We start from the raw sequence: 14,446 nt of genomic DNA, 5'->3' as shown, positions 1-14,446 counted from the left end.
TATGTGGGCAGTGACTTTATAATTCTTTTTCAGCCATTATGTTGCAATTTCTTTGCTTTGTAGAGGCATATAGTGAGTGTATGTGGGCACATATGCATTCACTTGTAATTTTAATGCCTTATATATTATCAATAGTGACTTTTCAACATTCTCGAGTTTTATTTCTTTTTACCAACACTATTTGGAAAATATAAAGAAAGACTTGAATGCTTTGTCGCATACATTAATTGATTAGGTACATACAAATGATGTCTTAATAAGAGTATATGGGGTTTGTATGTATACTATTTATGTGGCGTGTTCTGAGACTCTTGGTGCTAATTTGACAAGTGTCATAATTAGTGCTGCAACAATACGCCAAAAACCGTATTGCAATATATTGTCAGTTCAAAAACCCGTATTGCAATATATCGCAATATATTGCTAACTTGTACCAAAATTATAACTTGCCAATTACCCAATAATCCCATAAATTCCAATTTTAAAGCAAATTCTGGTAAATATTTACTATAAATGTGCTCAAGAATAATAAGAAACACAAACATTTGCAAATTTTCTTAAGTATCAAATACATTTTTGCAATTGTTACTATTTAAAGATGTGATGAAATAACGTCCAACCGGGGCGTTTTTCCCACTGAACACGCGTAATTCAGCTGCATGATGTTCCCGTTTTTATACAACACAAAATACACCCATACTTTCCATGCGACGTTCTACATGTCTGTATAATTTTCGCGCGCTTTTTATTGAGACAAAGGATAAAGCACTTTTTATTTGACGCTATAATTTTTTATTGTCGCGTTAGCATTCAAATTTGGAAGCGTGTTTCCGAAATTCGGATTACAAATAATGCTCAAATCAGAATCGAACGAAACATTTACAGCTGTGCGCAATTAATTCAACGATAATCTGTTCAAAAGCATCGAATGAATGCTCCCATGTAACAACGCTACTCCGTATAATACACTTTTTAGAATGCTTTTTTTACGTAAAAAATAATTTACACTGCTTTGTTTTGTTTACCTTTTTATCATTATTTCGGATGGCTTTTCTGGACGAAATGTGAATGAATTTTTGTAAAATTTTCGTACCGGTATGATGAAAATCATATCGCAATACAATATGCGGATTGCGTATTGCGATATATACCGATATACCGGTATATTGTTGCAGCCCTAGTCATAATGAGAAAAACTCATTTGAAATGAAGTCGCTAAACTTGCGCTTAATTTGTGTTTACATTGCCGTAAGTTTTCTGTGATTTTACTGTTAAGCGTATTTAAGAAACATAAAAATCGACACAGACTGGCCTTGGAAAGAATTGTCTTTCAAACAAATAGTTGATTTTGACCTTTTAATTTCAATGAGCTGACTTGTTACTCCCCTGTTAACGAATTTGGCCATTGCTTGTTTATAGCCGCAAACAAGACTTCAACACACAGACGTTGATACCGATTTTAAACATTAAACCACAAAAAGTACATTTGATTAAAAGAATAACACTTACGTTGTTCACAGGCAAGTTTAATTATGGTTATGAATTCTTGAAGGATATTTGCAGCTGGAAAACTTTACAGATAAGTTATTAAATGATTAAACTTTTAGTCATTTGTTAAAACATAATGTTTTTGTTATTTTAAGTGTTTCAATTTTAACGTAATTACCTATGTGTTCGATAACTGGTTCGTCCACCATATTGTCAATAATAACCGCAAGGGGAGTTAGACAGTATAGATAGATAGATAGATAGATAGATAGATAGATAGATAGATAGATAGATAGATAGATAGATAGATAGATAGATAGATAGATAGATAGATAGATAGATAGATAGATAGATAGATAGATAGATAGATAGATAGATAGATAGATAGATAGATAGATAGATAGATAGATAGATAGATAGATAGATAGATAGATAGATAGATAGATAGATAGATAGATAGATAGATAGATAGATAGATAGATAGATAGATAGATAGATAGATAGATAGATAGATAGATAGATAGATAGATAGATAGATAGATAGATAGATAGATAGATAGATAGATAGATAGATAGATAGATAGATAGATAGATAGATAGATAGATAGATAGATAGATAGATAGATAGATAGATAGATAGATAGATAGATAGATAGATAGATAGATAGATAGATAGATAGATAGATAGATAGATAGATAGATAGATAGATAGATAGATAGATAGATAGATAGATAGATAGATAGTAGGATAGATAGATAGATAGATAGATAGATAGATAGATAGATAGATAGATAGATAGATAGATAGATAGATAGATAGATAGATAGATAGATAGATAGATATAGATAGATAGATAGATAGATAGATAGATAGATAGATAGATAGATAGATAGATAGATAGATAGATGACCTTCTTGAGAAGAAGTTTGATAAGTTATTAATACCACACCACCAGAAAACACTAAGCATGTTTGCTAAATGCATGTGATATATTAAGAGGATGAAATGGAACACTGTGCAAAAGCAACTATTCCTGTCTATCCCTCTTGCAGATGTTATAATTCAAATTGCCAACCAAAATGGGACTAATAAAAGCTCATATAACAGCTAGTTGCTGTAACAAATTTACAATCACAAGCAGTCTTTGATTTTGTGCAATGACAATGATAGATTTTAGAGTAACAATAGCTCTCATGTTGATATAATATGTTTGAATGTTGAAGAAATTTTACCTATACTCACTTTATTACAGTATGCATTTTTAATAATTAATATTTCATTCCACAATAACTGCTTAGAATAACTGCATGTATTTATTAATTTTAAAACAGTTACCATGGTAACCACAAAGTTTTTATCATAGGCATGTCACTAACTCTGTAATATTTATGATTCCTGAATGTTTTGTTTTTTGATAAGTTTTATGATATGAAATTGTAAAATTAATTATATATATAAAGCTAATAAGGTCGCATTAACATATGAAGTTTGAATGTTGTATGTTCATTTGTTCAAAATTTATTTCATGAAAATAAATCGGGCGGACAAACGGACAAAAAATTGGGACGGACGTAACATACTGGGACAGGGACGGTCGGGACAAACCGATTCCTATATAGCCCCCCCACCCCCTAAACAGACTTTGTGGCAGTATAATAATGTGGGGGGGGGGGGGGGGGGGCAACACTAGCATTGTGAGACAATGTAATTTTAGCACAAACTGGCAAACAAGCTTTACATATCTAAAGTGGACATTAAATAACCACATTATATATAAGAAAAAGGATTCAAGTTTCTGAAATGATGTTGGATGAAAGCCAAATAATATCATTGAATGTATTAAAAGCATTAAAAGTACATTTGTATGCATATGTGCCCACATACACTTACTATAGACCTCTACAAAGCAAAGATATTGAATAAAAATGGCTGAAAATTAGGTTTTTTGTCACGAAAAAGAATTATAAAGTCACTGCCCACATATGGTTTCCTGGTCTTCCCCAAATGGTATCAATGTTTTCCCAACATGTTCATTAAAAACACAAATTTCTCCACAATAAATAGTTTTTTTTGAGAAACCCTGCTGAGAGGTTATGGCAGACATGTGAAAGTTTGTATAAATTCTTTAATTATTGTAGTGGCTTGCAAATAAAAGCAGTTTTTTCTCCCCTAAATGCCTGAACATGGCCCATTTTGCACGATCTTCTACTTCAGGGAGCATCATGTCGCTCATTTTTTAAGAAAATTTGTCAGGATCTTTTCTACATGTAGGCCACTACCTTTTGTTATCAATGTTAATACACAGTTGTTTCAAATTGGACTTCGAAAAATGTAATTTTTCCAATTTACTTACCCTATGTAAGTTCATGCCAAAATGCACAGCACTGTCCCCTATGGTATTACACGACCCGCAAGGTATCGGGTTTCCTGGGGTGTATAAGGGAAACTTAAGATGTTAACACATACATATGCTAAGATATTTGCATCATTATGATTAAATATTACTGCTGATTATGGAACAGTAAGAGTACTAACGATAGTCTTACTTCTATGAAAGTGCTATGTAAAATGCAAGATTTCAATAAAAATTTCTATTTAGACTTGGATGGGCTCTGTCTTATTAATCAACTTTGCAACATTCTTTATTCACTCACAGAGTGTGAGGCATTTTAAATTGCACTTGTCCACCCATCTGTTGATCTCCAATCCAATCTTGTATTCAAAAGCTTGTGTTTTAACTCTTCTTTAATGGCTTGGTCAACTTTCACAACTGAATGACCTTTATAATTGTAAAGAACGGAATTTTTAAAGTGACCTATTTGAAACAATTATGGCCCTTTTGTGTTTTCCACTAAAATAGATGTAGGCTTCAAAATTGTGTGTACTCAACTTCTCTGTAACTGCTAGAAATATTTTGCTCAAACTTTCAAGCAGTATCGCCTTAATGTGTCAAAGATTGTGAAGAAACGCATTTGTGCTTTCTTCTGTTTTGGCTGAATTATTGTTTTTCGACATTTTTTTCACAATGGAATACAATTTATGTTCACAAAAGATTGTATTTAAAACTCCTCTTTTACTGTTGGCAGATTTTGCTCAAATGTTCATAGGTTAAAAACCGTAATGTGCAGACTTTATTTTTCATGAAATACCGGCTTTATTTTTTTTGTTTTAAACTGTATAAAATAGTCCCAACAATTTTGTTGACTCAACTCAACTTAAACTACTGGGTTGATTACACTCAAATTATCACAGCTGAATAACCATAGTGTTTTACAGTAGATGATTGAGAATTGAAAAGAAATTCAGCTGTGACTAATTTTGAAAGAATTATGTCACTTTTTAATAGTTCCCTCTGTAGAATATATCAACCTAATTCTGGGAAAACTGGGCTTCATAAAGTCTCTTCTTAAAGAAAATCATGAAAGACAACAGTGTCATCCCAGATTAGCCTGTGCAGACTGCACAGGCTAAACTGGGACAACACTTTAGATACAGGCATTATGCCCCGTTTTCCCAGCGCAACTCAAATCTGTTATTGTTATAAATCTTCTTTCAGATGAGACGATGTCCTCAGCCTCATAGTTAGAGATGTCCATGGATAGACGTCCATTGACCGCCAGGAGGGGTAAGGAGCGTAAGGAGGGCGAGAGCTTTCTGAGAGGCACCAAGCTCTGGAACTGGAAATACCGGATAGTGGCGGGCTGCATGACATTCACCGCATCCGTCTTTGCTATTGGCATGTAAGTCATCAAGAAACATGAAAACAAAAGCAGTGATTTTAGAAATTACTTAAAGATGTCTAGATTTTTACTTGGTCATTTTATTGCTGAAATGTGGAAACACTAAGTAAATTTCTTATGTTAAGAAAAGAAATGGTAATCGTAATCAGGGTGTCAATCATATTAATTAGTAATTGAAAAAAAATCAATTATATGTCTTTCATATGCATGTTTAAAGTCATTATATCATTTTCAAAATACTTCACAGAAATGTACTTACTGCCAGTAACAAAATTTAATTAAACTTAAAAGTTTATAACAACATCCAAAACCTAGTGTTTATTATCACACTAAGTAGTGAAACATCTCTTGATACTTACCAGCAATCTATCAATATTATATCAATACAACTTCAATACAAACCCTCTTACAATTTTACATTTATTTTATAATCAATCAAGATCAATTTTAAATTATACTAATAAATGTGCTTTCTAGAAATAGTATTTGATTAGGCCAAAAAAAAAAATAGTCTTGGTTCAGGGAACCCGACCGACCCTATTTTTTGCCCCCGACCCTAACGATTTTTTTGGTCCATGGAAAAAAATCTGATGGCGAAAATGCTAAAATCTCGTAAAATTTCATTGAAAACAGCCACCAATTAAACCTGGATTGGTTTTCTATATTTTTCTCTTTGTTTCAATGAAAGTGTTCGCAATTTGAACAGTGAACAATAACCGGTCTGCACGTGTATACGAGACATCGCTTGACCTTATTGTTATTGAAGTGCGCATGCTAGCTGGCCAATCAACATTGAGCTCGCTTACACATGAAATGACGTTGTTAAATGAAATGTAAAAATGGGTGGAGCTATGGAGTAATATTCGGTCATTCATGCGCAGACACTGTGCACTTTGAATACACAGTTAATATTGTCGTCTGCAAACAAAATAGCGGCCGGTCGCAAATGTCGTATTATTAAAGATTAAAAATGAAAAGAAGCGTGACAATATTTTAATTATTTCCAAGCTGTCTATTGATCTGAATTTAAAAGTGATTATTAAATAATTAGTTCTATGTCGATGATGTTACAACTTTCTGCCAATTTCCGATCGAAATGAAAAGATGATAATTAATTAATTTGTTTGTTTTACTCGCACACTATGCTAACTGACAGCAGCGTATTTTAATCAAATAAAAATGTGAAAAACACGCGCGGTTTAATTTTAATTAACATTTCTAATTTTTAACACATAGGAAGAGTCATTCATCTACACTACTATAAAAATGGAAGTAACCACTTTGTCTCTAAGGTCGCTAACATGGCGTCTTTAACCTTAAAGCGTTGTTGGACGAAAAAGAGTCATAACAAAAAAAAATAATTAAAACACAAAACACTAGAACATTCAAAGAGTCATGGAAAAAAACACAAAACACTAGAACATTCAAAGAGTCATGGAAACTTGACAACAATTGGCTTCGCTTTGATAATGCATCAAAATCAATGTACTGTGACGCCCTTAGCCTGTACAAACCAATAGCAACATTCAAATTTATGTACACTGCTCACTTCCTGTGCGATGCGCTCAAACCCATTGCCATTTTATCAAAAAATGTACCAGAAGAAAGACTTGTGCTATTCTGAGGTTACCCTCCTTTAGACAGCCACTATTCAGACTCTTGAGCACCTGTCGGAGACTAGGTCAGGTCTCATGATGAAAAAAATTCTGAAGGTCACACCCCAAACACCAGAGACTGATAAAGATGGCTTGTTCACTTTTGAATATGAAGGTCACACTATCACAGACAGACAAAGAAAAAATGGTTGGCTAAATGAAATTTTGGGCCAGCGCTAGCCCTGAAGAAGTGCATAAAGAGCTAGGAATATTGAATAATATACAACGACTAAATACCACATGTGCAATATTAATCATTTGGTCAGTGTTTAAACAATCATGGGTGCATTAACTGACCCTTTTTCACCCTGAAATCAGTCGACTGGTAAAAAAAAAAAAAAAAAAAAAAAAAAAGAAAAAACCTACCTACCCTCCTACATTTTTCTGGCCATGTTCCCTGAACCAAGACTATTTTTTTTTTTTGCCTTAAGTCGATGTCTTGGCTGTCTATAAACTGACTAGTGTATTACTAAGTGAGTTCATTTGCACAACACCATATGGCTTACGTAATTGCTAGAGCTGTAACGATTCGGTTCGATACATCAAAAAATCGGTTCAGCGCCATTGATTCGATTTCAATACCAATACGGCCAATTTCGATTTGATTCACTGCAATGCCGATTGATCCGCATTTTAAACCTTATTTTCCAAATCCGTCGTCTAAACGTTCTTGTCATTTGTAATACGTCTTGTGATTGGTCAATAGCCAATATGGGATCCAATGAATGAATGAATAACATGCTGAGCATTACATCGGCCGGTAAATGGCTTCTTCAACCACGCCGAAAGACACACCGTCAAAATTAAAATCAAAAGTATGGGAACATTTCGGGTTTTGCGAAGGTTCTGATGCAAAGGCAACTTGCAAGACGTGTTTTGTTGACGTTAGTTACCCATATTGTTTGTTTACTAAACTGTGTGCATTCTGTTAAAAAGTCAACTGGAAGTTGTTTATATACTTACATGTTTTTTGTTTTTGTTTTTCTGTTAAATACATGTGATACATTGTGAATTTTATGTTATTTAAGAATACCTTAACAGGAAGTTTTGTTCAATAAATTTGTTACTTATAAAACAATGTTACGTTTTGAAATGTTATCAAAAAAATTAAACACTTTAAATGTACAACATAATAAGTTAATAACACATACCAAACATATTAATTCATGCTCTGGACAAACCAAACATGAAATAGTTTTCAAAATAAGCAGCAAATAGTTTAATTTGAATCGAATCGAAAATAATCGAATCGGACCATTTGGTATCGAAATCGAATTGAATGATGGGTTAATCGTTACAGCTTTAGTAATTGCAATGTGTTATCTAAAGATATTAAGTACCAAATTATAAGCCTTTCGTTACAAAGTGTTTATATGTTTGTTGTCAAGTTGGTGTAAGGAAAGCTTGATGTAGCAGTCACAGTGGCCAAGTGTATATTATGGTGTCTAGAGTATTAGCATGGCTGAGTTTGTGTAGGCTGTAACTGTGTAATTAAATGTGCAATTTAAAAATAAATTTCAACACGTCTTCACCATCACACACAGATGTTTTGTATGTTATATGCTTCTCCTAACAGGGCTTTTTTTCCTTCCTTAGTAAGGGCCTTATTTAGGCCCCTTTCCTCAAGTGAAAGTAATCTTCCCCTATGTTGCAATTTTCCCCAAATTTCAACCTTACTTTGGGAAATTTCTTCCCCCTAAGGCCTTTTCAATTTTGTCTATAATTTTTTCCCCAAAATGGAAGGCTAGACCCTTTCCTCAAATAAAGAAAAAAGCCCTGCCTAAGCTCAAATGTCAAGGTCAAGCTTAGAGGTCAAAGTTCAAATTTGGTTATTAAGGAGCTTGTCTTACTTAGAGGTCACACTTAGAGGTTGAACTTGTCAATTAAACAGCTTGGTAACACTGTAACATCATCATGCATTTTTTAAATGATTAACCACAAATGATCACCCTTTGTAGAAGGTGAGTCAGCCTTGGACAAGGGGTAAGGTCATATTAAAGTCAAGGTTCAAACATGTGCATGGTGCAGTTTTTATGCCCCCCTTCGAAGAAGAGGGGGTATATTGCTTTGCACATGTTGGTCTGTCGGTCGATCTGTCGGTCGGTCCGTCCGCCAGGTGGTTTCCGGATGATAACTCAAGAACGCCTGGGCCTAGTTTATAAATATTTACATGCATGATTGTCTTGACATGTTGTCACCAGGCCTCTAGTACAAGATTCTGATCTTATCTTCATCAGACAAAGTTAGGTTATGGATTGACTTTCTCATTGGCTTGGAAAAAACAATATCTAGAATACATTTAACTCATGTAAGCAGGAAACTACCAATCAAGAGGTACCATTATAAAATATCAGTATGCTTTTTGTAGAACTTGATGATATGTTTGTCTGGTAAGAAGTAAAATTAGTAAGTATTTTGGGACAGTAAACGTACAATAAGTGCTAAGAAGCCGATATAAAGCACCAGCTTCATGTCATAAGCCTTGTTTTGGATTCAACAATAAATAATTGCGCAATTATAATCTCTGAAAAGGGGATGTGAAACGTAGCTATTGACTTGATATGTTATCTGCCAGCTTTATTCTAATATTTCCCTTTAATGCTTCACTTAAGCTATCTAGTGAGCGGACATTCTCATGATAAGCAAATTAATGCTTGACAATTTCAGATATTTTGCTGCAACAGAACAGTGGAAGTTCAGTATTCTTGACGACTTTACATTTGGGCACTACCCTGATCCTGAAAGAGTTGCAGAACTTGAAGAGAGAAAGAGAATTTTAAAGGAAAAACATATGAAAGGAAACCAATGAACACCTGTTTAAAAATTGTGTTACAGAGATTTATGAAATTCTGTCTTATAGTACATGTTAGTATATTCACTGCCAGTTTTTGTGACTTCTGAGATATAAAATGTTTACTCATGAGAGTGTTTTCATGCCACCTATTTGAAGAAGGTGGCATATAGCTGTCGCACTTTCCATCTGTCAGTGTCTGGATGTCCCTCCAAACATATCTGTCTCCACCTTACCTTCGCCATATATTGATGAATGTGAAATAATTTGGCACAAATGTAAACCATCATAATATGATGTGTCACATGTAACATCTGTCTCCCTATCTCAAAGGTGAAGGCCACATTTACCGGTAGATGTCAACAGTCAAATTTGGCAATAAAAGAGCTTGAAAATTCCTGTCTATTCAATAACTTAGCTATTTATGCATGGATTTTAAAATTACTTGGCACACATGTTAAGCATTATAGTAGGACATGTCGTGTAAACAACCTCCTCCCTACCTCAAAGGTCAAAATGACAATCAAAGGTCAAGAATAAAATTTAGACATGAAACTGCTTGAAAATTGTGGTCTCAGTCTTAACTTGGCTGTATATTTATGGATTTGAAATAACTGAGCATAAATGCAAACAAACATACATGTAGCGTGTAGCACTTGTCTCCCTTCCTCAAAGTTCATTGTCATACTCTAAGGTCAAAAGTAAAATTTTGCCATAAGACTGCTGTAAAAGTCCTGTCTCAGCCATAACTTGTCTATCTATTGATGGATTTTAAAATAACTCAGCACAAATCTAAACAAACATATGATGATGTGTTGCTTGTAACTCTCGTCTTCCTGTTTCAAAGGTCAAGTGCACTGGTAGATGTCAAAGTTCAAAATTATCAGCTTGTACAGTCTTCAACTTTGTAATTTATTATGCAATGTTAAAATAACTTACCACAACTGACCACCATCAGGAGACTGCAAGTAACCTATTTCAACCTATTTCCCCACCACAAAGTCACACTTACAGGTGAGAGTAAATTTTTGCAATTAAACAACTTGTTTGTTACATTAGTTTAGTTTTTAAACAAAAAATGGATTGGGGGCATATGTGCCCTATGGGCACATGTCTTATTATATACAATTATTATCAAAATATTATGAAATTGAATGATGCAACTTGGTGATGTGCAGGATGCTTGTAAAAATATATTTGGATGCATCGTTGTTTGATATTTGAAATTTAGTTCTTAATAATTTATGGTACTGTGTCGACATTGTATTGGTATTGAGATTACTTATGTCAGTAAAGAAGCAGAAAATGCAGTGTAAATGTGAATATGTTTTCAGTAAACATGTTTGGTCGACGAATTGTTTTGCATTTATAACTAAGTATTTATTTCAAGTCCTATGCAAATATTGTGACTATCTGTTGACATTGAGAATGTTTTAGTTTTGTATTAGGATCATGTTAATGATTTGTAAAAGTTTTTTAAGTGCTTTTAATAAAATAAAAATTGAAATAGCAAAGTTTTTTATGTTGAGTGTTAATAGCAAACCTGTCTTACTACATAGTATTTAGCTACTCCAGAAATGGTTCACTGGACAAAACACTTCAGGTTGTAAGTAGTCTTCAAGGTGGCAAATCAAACCTCTGTTTGTATATTATTATTACTGTAGCATCAATTATTATAATATTACTATAAACTCATTAGTGTTTGACGTTAATTTTCGTTGATTTTGAAGAATGGTGGATCTACAAATTTAACACAAACACATTTGAAAATTACAAAAGCAAATGCCTATTTTTAGCTCACCTGAGCACAGTGTGCTCATGGTGAGCTCTTGTGATCGCCTTTTGTGTGTTGTGCGTCATGCAGCGTCAACATTTGCCTTGTTAACACTGTAGAGACTACATTTATTGTCCAATCTTCATGAAATTTGGTCAGAAGATTGGTCTCAATTATATTTTGAATGCGTTCGAAAATGGTTACATTTGCTTGAAAAACATGGCTGCCAAGGGCCGGGCATTTTTCCCAATATGGCTATAGTAAAACCTTGTTAACACTCTAGACCCCACATTTATTGTCTGATCTTCATGAAACTTGGTCATAAGATTCACCCCAATAATATCTTGGATGAGTTCGAAAATGATGCTTGTTGGTTGAAGAACATGGCCACCAGAGGGCAGGCCATTTTTCCTTGTATGGCTATACTTAAACCTTGTTAACACTCTAGAGGCCACAATAAATTTTATTGTCCGATCATCATGAAACTTGGTCAGAAGATTGATCTCAATCATATCTTGAATGAGTTCGAAAATGGTTCTGGTTGCTTTAAAAACATGACCACCAAGGGGCGGGGCATTTTTCCTTATATTGCTATTTATGGCTTTAGTAAAACCTTGTTAACACTCTAGATGCCACATTTATTATCTGATGTTCATGAAACTTGGTCAGAAGATTTGTCCCAATGATATCTTGGATGGGTACGAAAATGGTTCTGGTTGGTTGAAAAACATGGCAGCAAAGGGGGCGGGGCATTTTTCCTTATATAGCTGTAGTAAAACCTTGTTAACACTCTAGAGGCCACATTTATTGTCCTATCATCATGAAACTTTGTAAGATTTGTCCCATTGATATCTTGGACATGTTCGAAAATGGTTTCGGTTGCTTGAAAAACATGGCCACCAGGAGGCAGGGCATTTTTCATTAAATGGCTATATATAGCTTTAGTAAAACCTTGGTATAAAACACTAGAGGCCACATTTATTGTCCGATCTTCATGAACTTGATCAGAAGATTCATCCTAATGGTATCTTAGATGAGTTTAAAAATAGTTCCGGTTGGTTGAAAAACATGGCATCAGGGGGCTAGGCATTTTTATGCCCCCGAAGGAGGGCATATAGTGATCGGACCATCCGTCAGTCTGTCTGTCTTTCCGTCACACTTTGCATTTAGGTTTCGTATTTAGATTTCGAAAATGCTCATAACTTCTATGTCGCTTCAGATAGCAACTTGATGTTTGGCATGCATGTGTATCTCATGGAGCTACACATTTTGAGTGATGAAAGGTCAAGGTCATCCTTCAAGGTCGAAGGTCAAATATATGGTTTCAAAGCGGCGCAGAAGGGGGCATTGTGTTTCTGACAATAGTAAAACCTTGTTAACACTGTAGATGCTACATTAATTGTCTGATCTTGATGAAACTTGGTCAGAAGATTTGTCCCAATGATATCTTGGACGAGTTCAAAAATATGTCCATCAGGGGGCGGTGCATTTTTCGTTATATGGCTATTGTAAAAACTCCTTAACACTCTTGAAGTCACATTTATTGTCCAATCTTCATGAAACTTGGTCAGAATATTTGTTTTAATGATATCTTGGATGTGTATGAAAATGATTCCAGTATGTTGAAAAATGTGGCCGCCAGGGTTCACAATTCATGAAAGTTGGTTAGAACATTTGTTCTAATGAAATCTTGGGCTGCACAGAACAGGTCAGTTCCTTTGAATCTCAGGTGAGCGACTTTGGGCCTTTCAGGCCCTCTTGTTTTCCAAAACTGGAAATCCAGAAATGTATGTGTCCACAAAAGTCTTTTTTTTGTAAAACCACAAAATGTCATGCCCTCAAATATAAATGATTTTACAGTATTACTTAGATCGGTACCAACAAATCTAACAAGCCCATCTATATAATACATATAATCTGCACAAGCTTGATTCAAAATATAATATTCCTGATATTGCTAGAAGGCTAAATCTAATTACTTTCAATGTGTTACAAGCTGGCGATGTGCTTTATGAAATGAAGAATCTATACTCAAGAGAAGTGCACCTGTGCAAAAAAAGAAAAAGAATGACTTACAGTTTATGTTTGCATAAAACTCATGTCATGCAAACATGGGTCTTATGCCATATGTGACCAGCGTAGCTCAAGTCCAGCCTGAGCATTCATGTTATCTCTGTCTGATTTTGAGCCCACAAAACATAATATGAATTTATAGAAGTCCCTGATTAGGCCCGCAACTGTACAAGATTGCAGCTCAAAGGTAAAGGTCAGATTTCATGGGTAAATATAAGAATAATGAGCACTTTGGCCTGAGCAATGCTTTTGTGTCTAACATAGATGAATTTTCTGCAAAATTCTTCAATTACCAAGAGTATTGTACAGAAAAATCAGGTCATAATTGAAAATAATGTGTCACTCAGTCTGCAGCGTTCTTATGTACGCCATGAATTTATTTTCAAATTACTTGGTAAAAGTGTTAATCATAGTGTGATGGCACCTAAGGTGCATAAACTAATCACTAAGTCTATGGTTAATGGCATATAGGCCGCGCTCTTTGAAAAGCGGTTATATGCATGTGCTGTGTCGTCCCAGATTAGCCTGTGCAGTTTGCACAGGCTACTCAGGGAAAACACTTTCTGCTTTTATGCTATTTTTCATTTCAAGACAGTCTCTTCTTAGCAAAAATCTATTTTGGGTGGAAAGTGTCGTCCCCGTTAGCTTGAGCGGACTTCATAAGCTAATCTGTGATGACACTTTATGCACATGCATTAAACCTCTTTTTCACAGAGCACAGCCCAAATAGTGTATGCAAGATGTCATAAAATATGACTACAGGAGTCAATGGTATTCCGGAAATAAAAATTTAATCTATTACAAATATAGAAAAGTTCATTTTAAAGGTTTATGTTTACTAAATAAGAGTTAAAACGTAGAAATTTAAATTGTTAAGCATGTACTGATTTGTAACCTGCTTGTTGTCAATTGATTCTGCTTTGG

The 14,446-nt window shown here is 34.3% G+C and overlaps 1 long non-coding RNA gene across 1 annotated transcript in view; it reads left to right on the top strand.

The window, feature by feature from the left end:
- The window catches only part of LOC127876976 (uncharacterized), a 28,103-nt gene extending 16,722 nt beyond the window's left edge, over nt 1-11,381 (top strand). Inside the window, exons 2-3 of the long non-coding RNA XR_008048177.1 lie at nt 5,046-5,229; nt 9,552-11,381. This is a non-coding gene — a long non-coding RNA (uncharacterized LOC127876976). The remainder of the gene's footprint in view (nt 1-5,045; nt 5,230-9,551) is intronic.
- The last annotated feature ends 3,065 nt before the right edge of the window (nt 11,382-14,446 follow it).

Source organism: Dreissena polymorpha, chromosome 4 (assembly GCF_020536995.1).
Source record: "Dreissena polymorpha isolate Duluth1 chromosome 4, UMN_Dpol_1.0, whole genome shotgun sequence".
In the NCBI taxonomy this organism is placed as follows: Eukaryota; Metazoa; Mollusca; class Bivalvia; order Myida; family Dreissenidae; genus Dreissena; species Dreissena polymorpha.
Note: the sequence above shows the minus strand (reverse complement) of the source record. Positions and strands in the feature narration are given on the sequence as shown.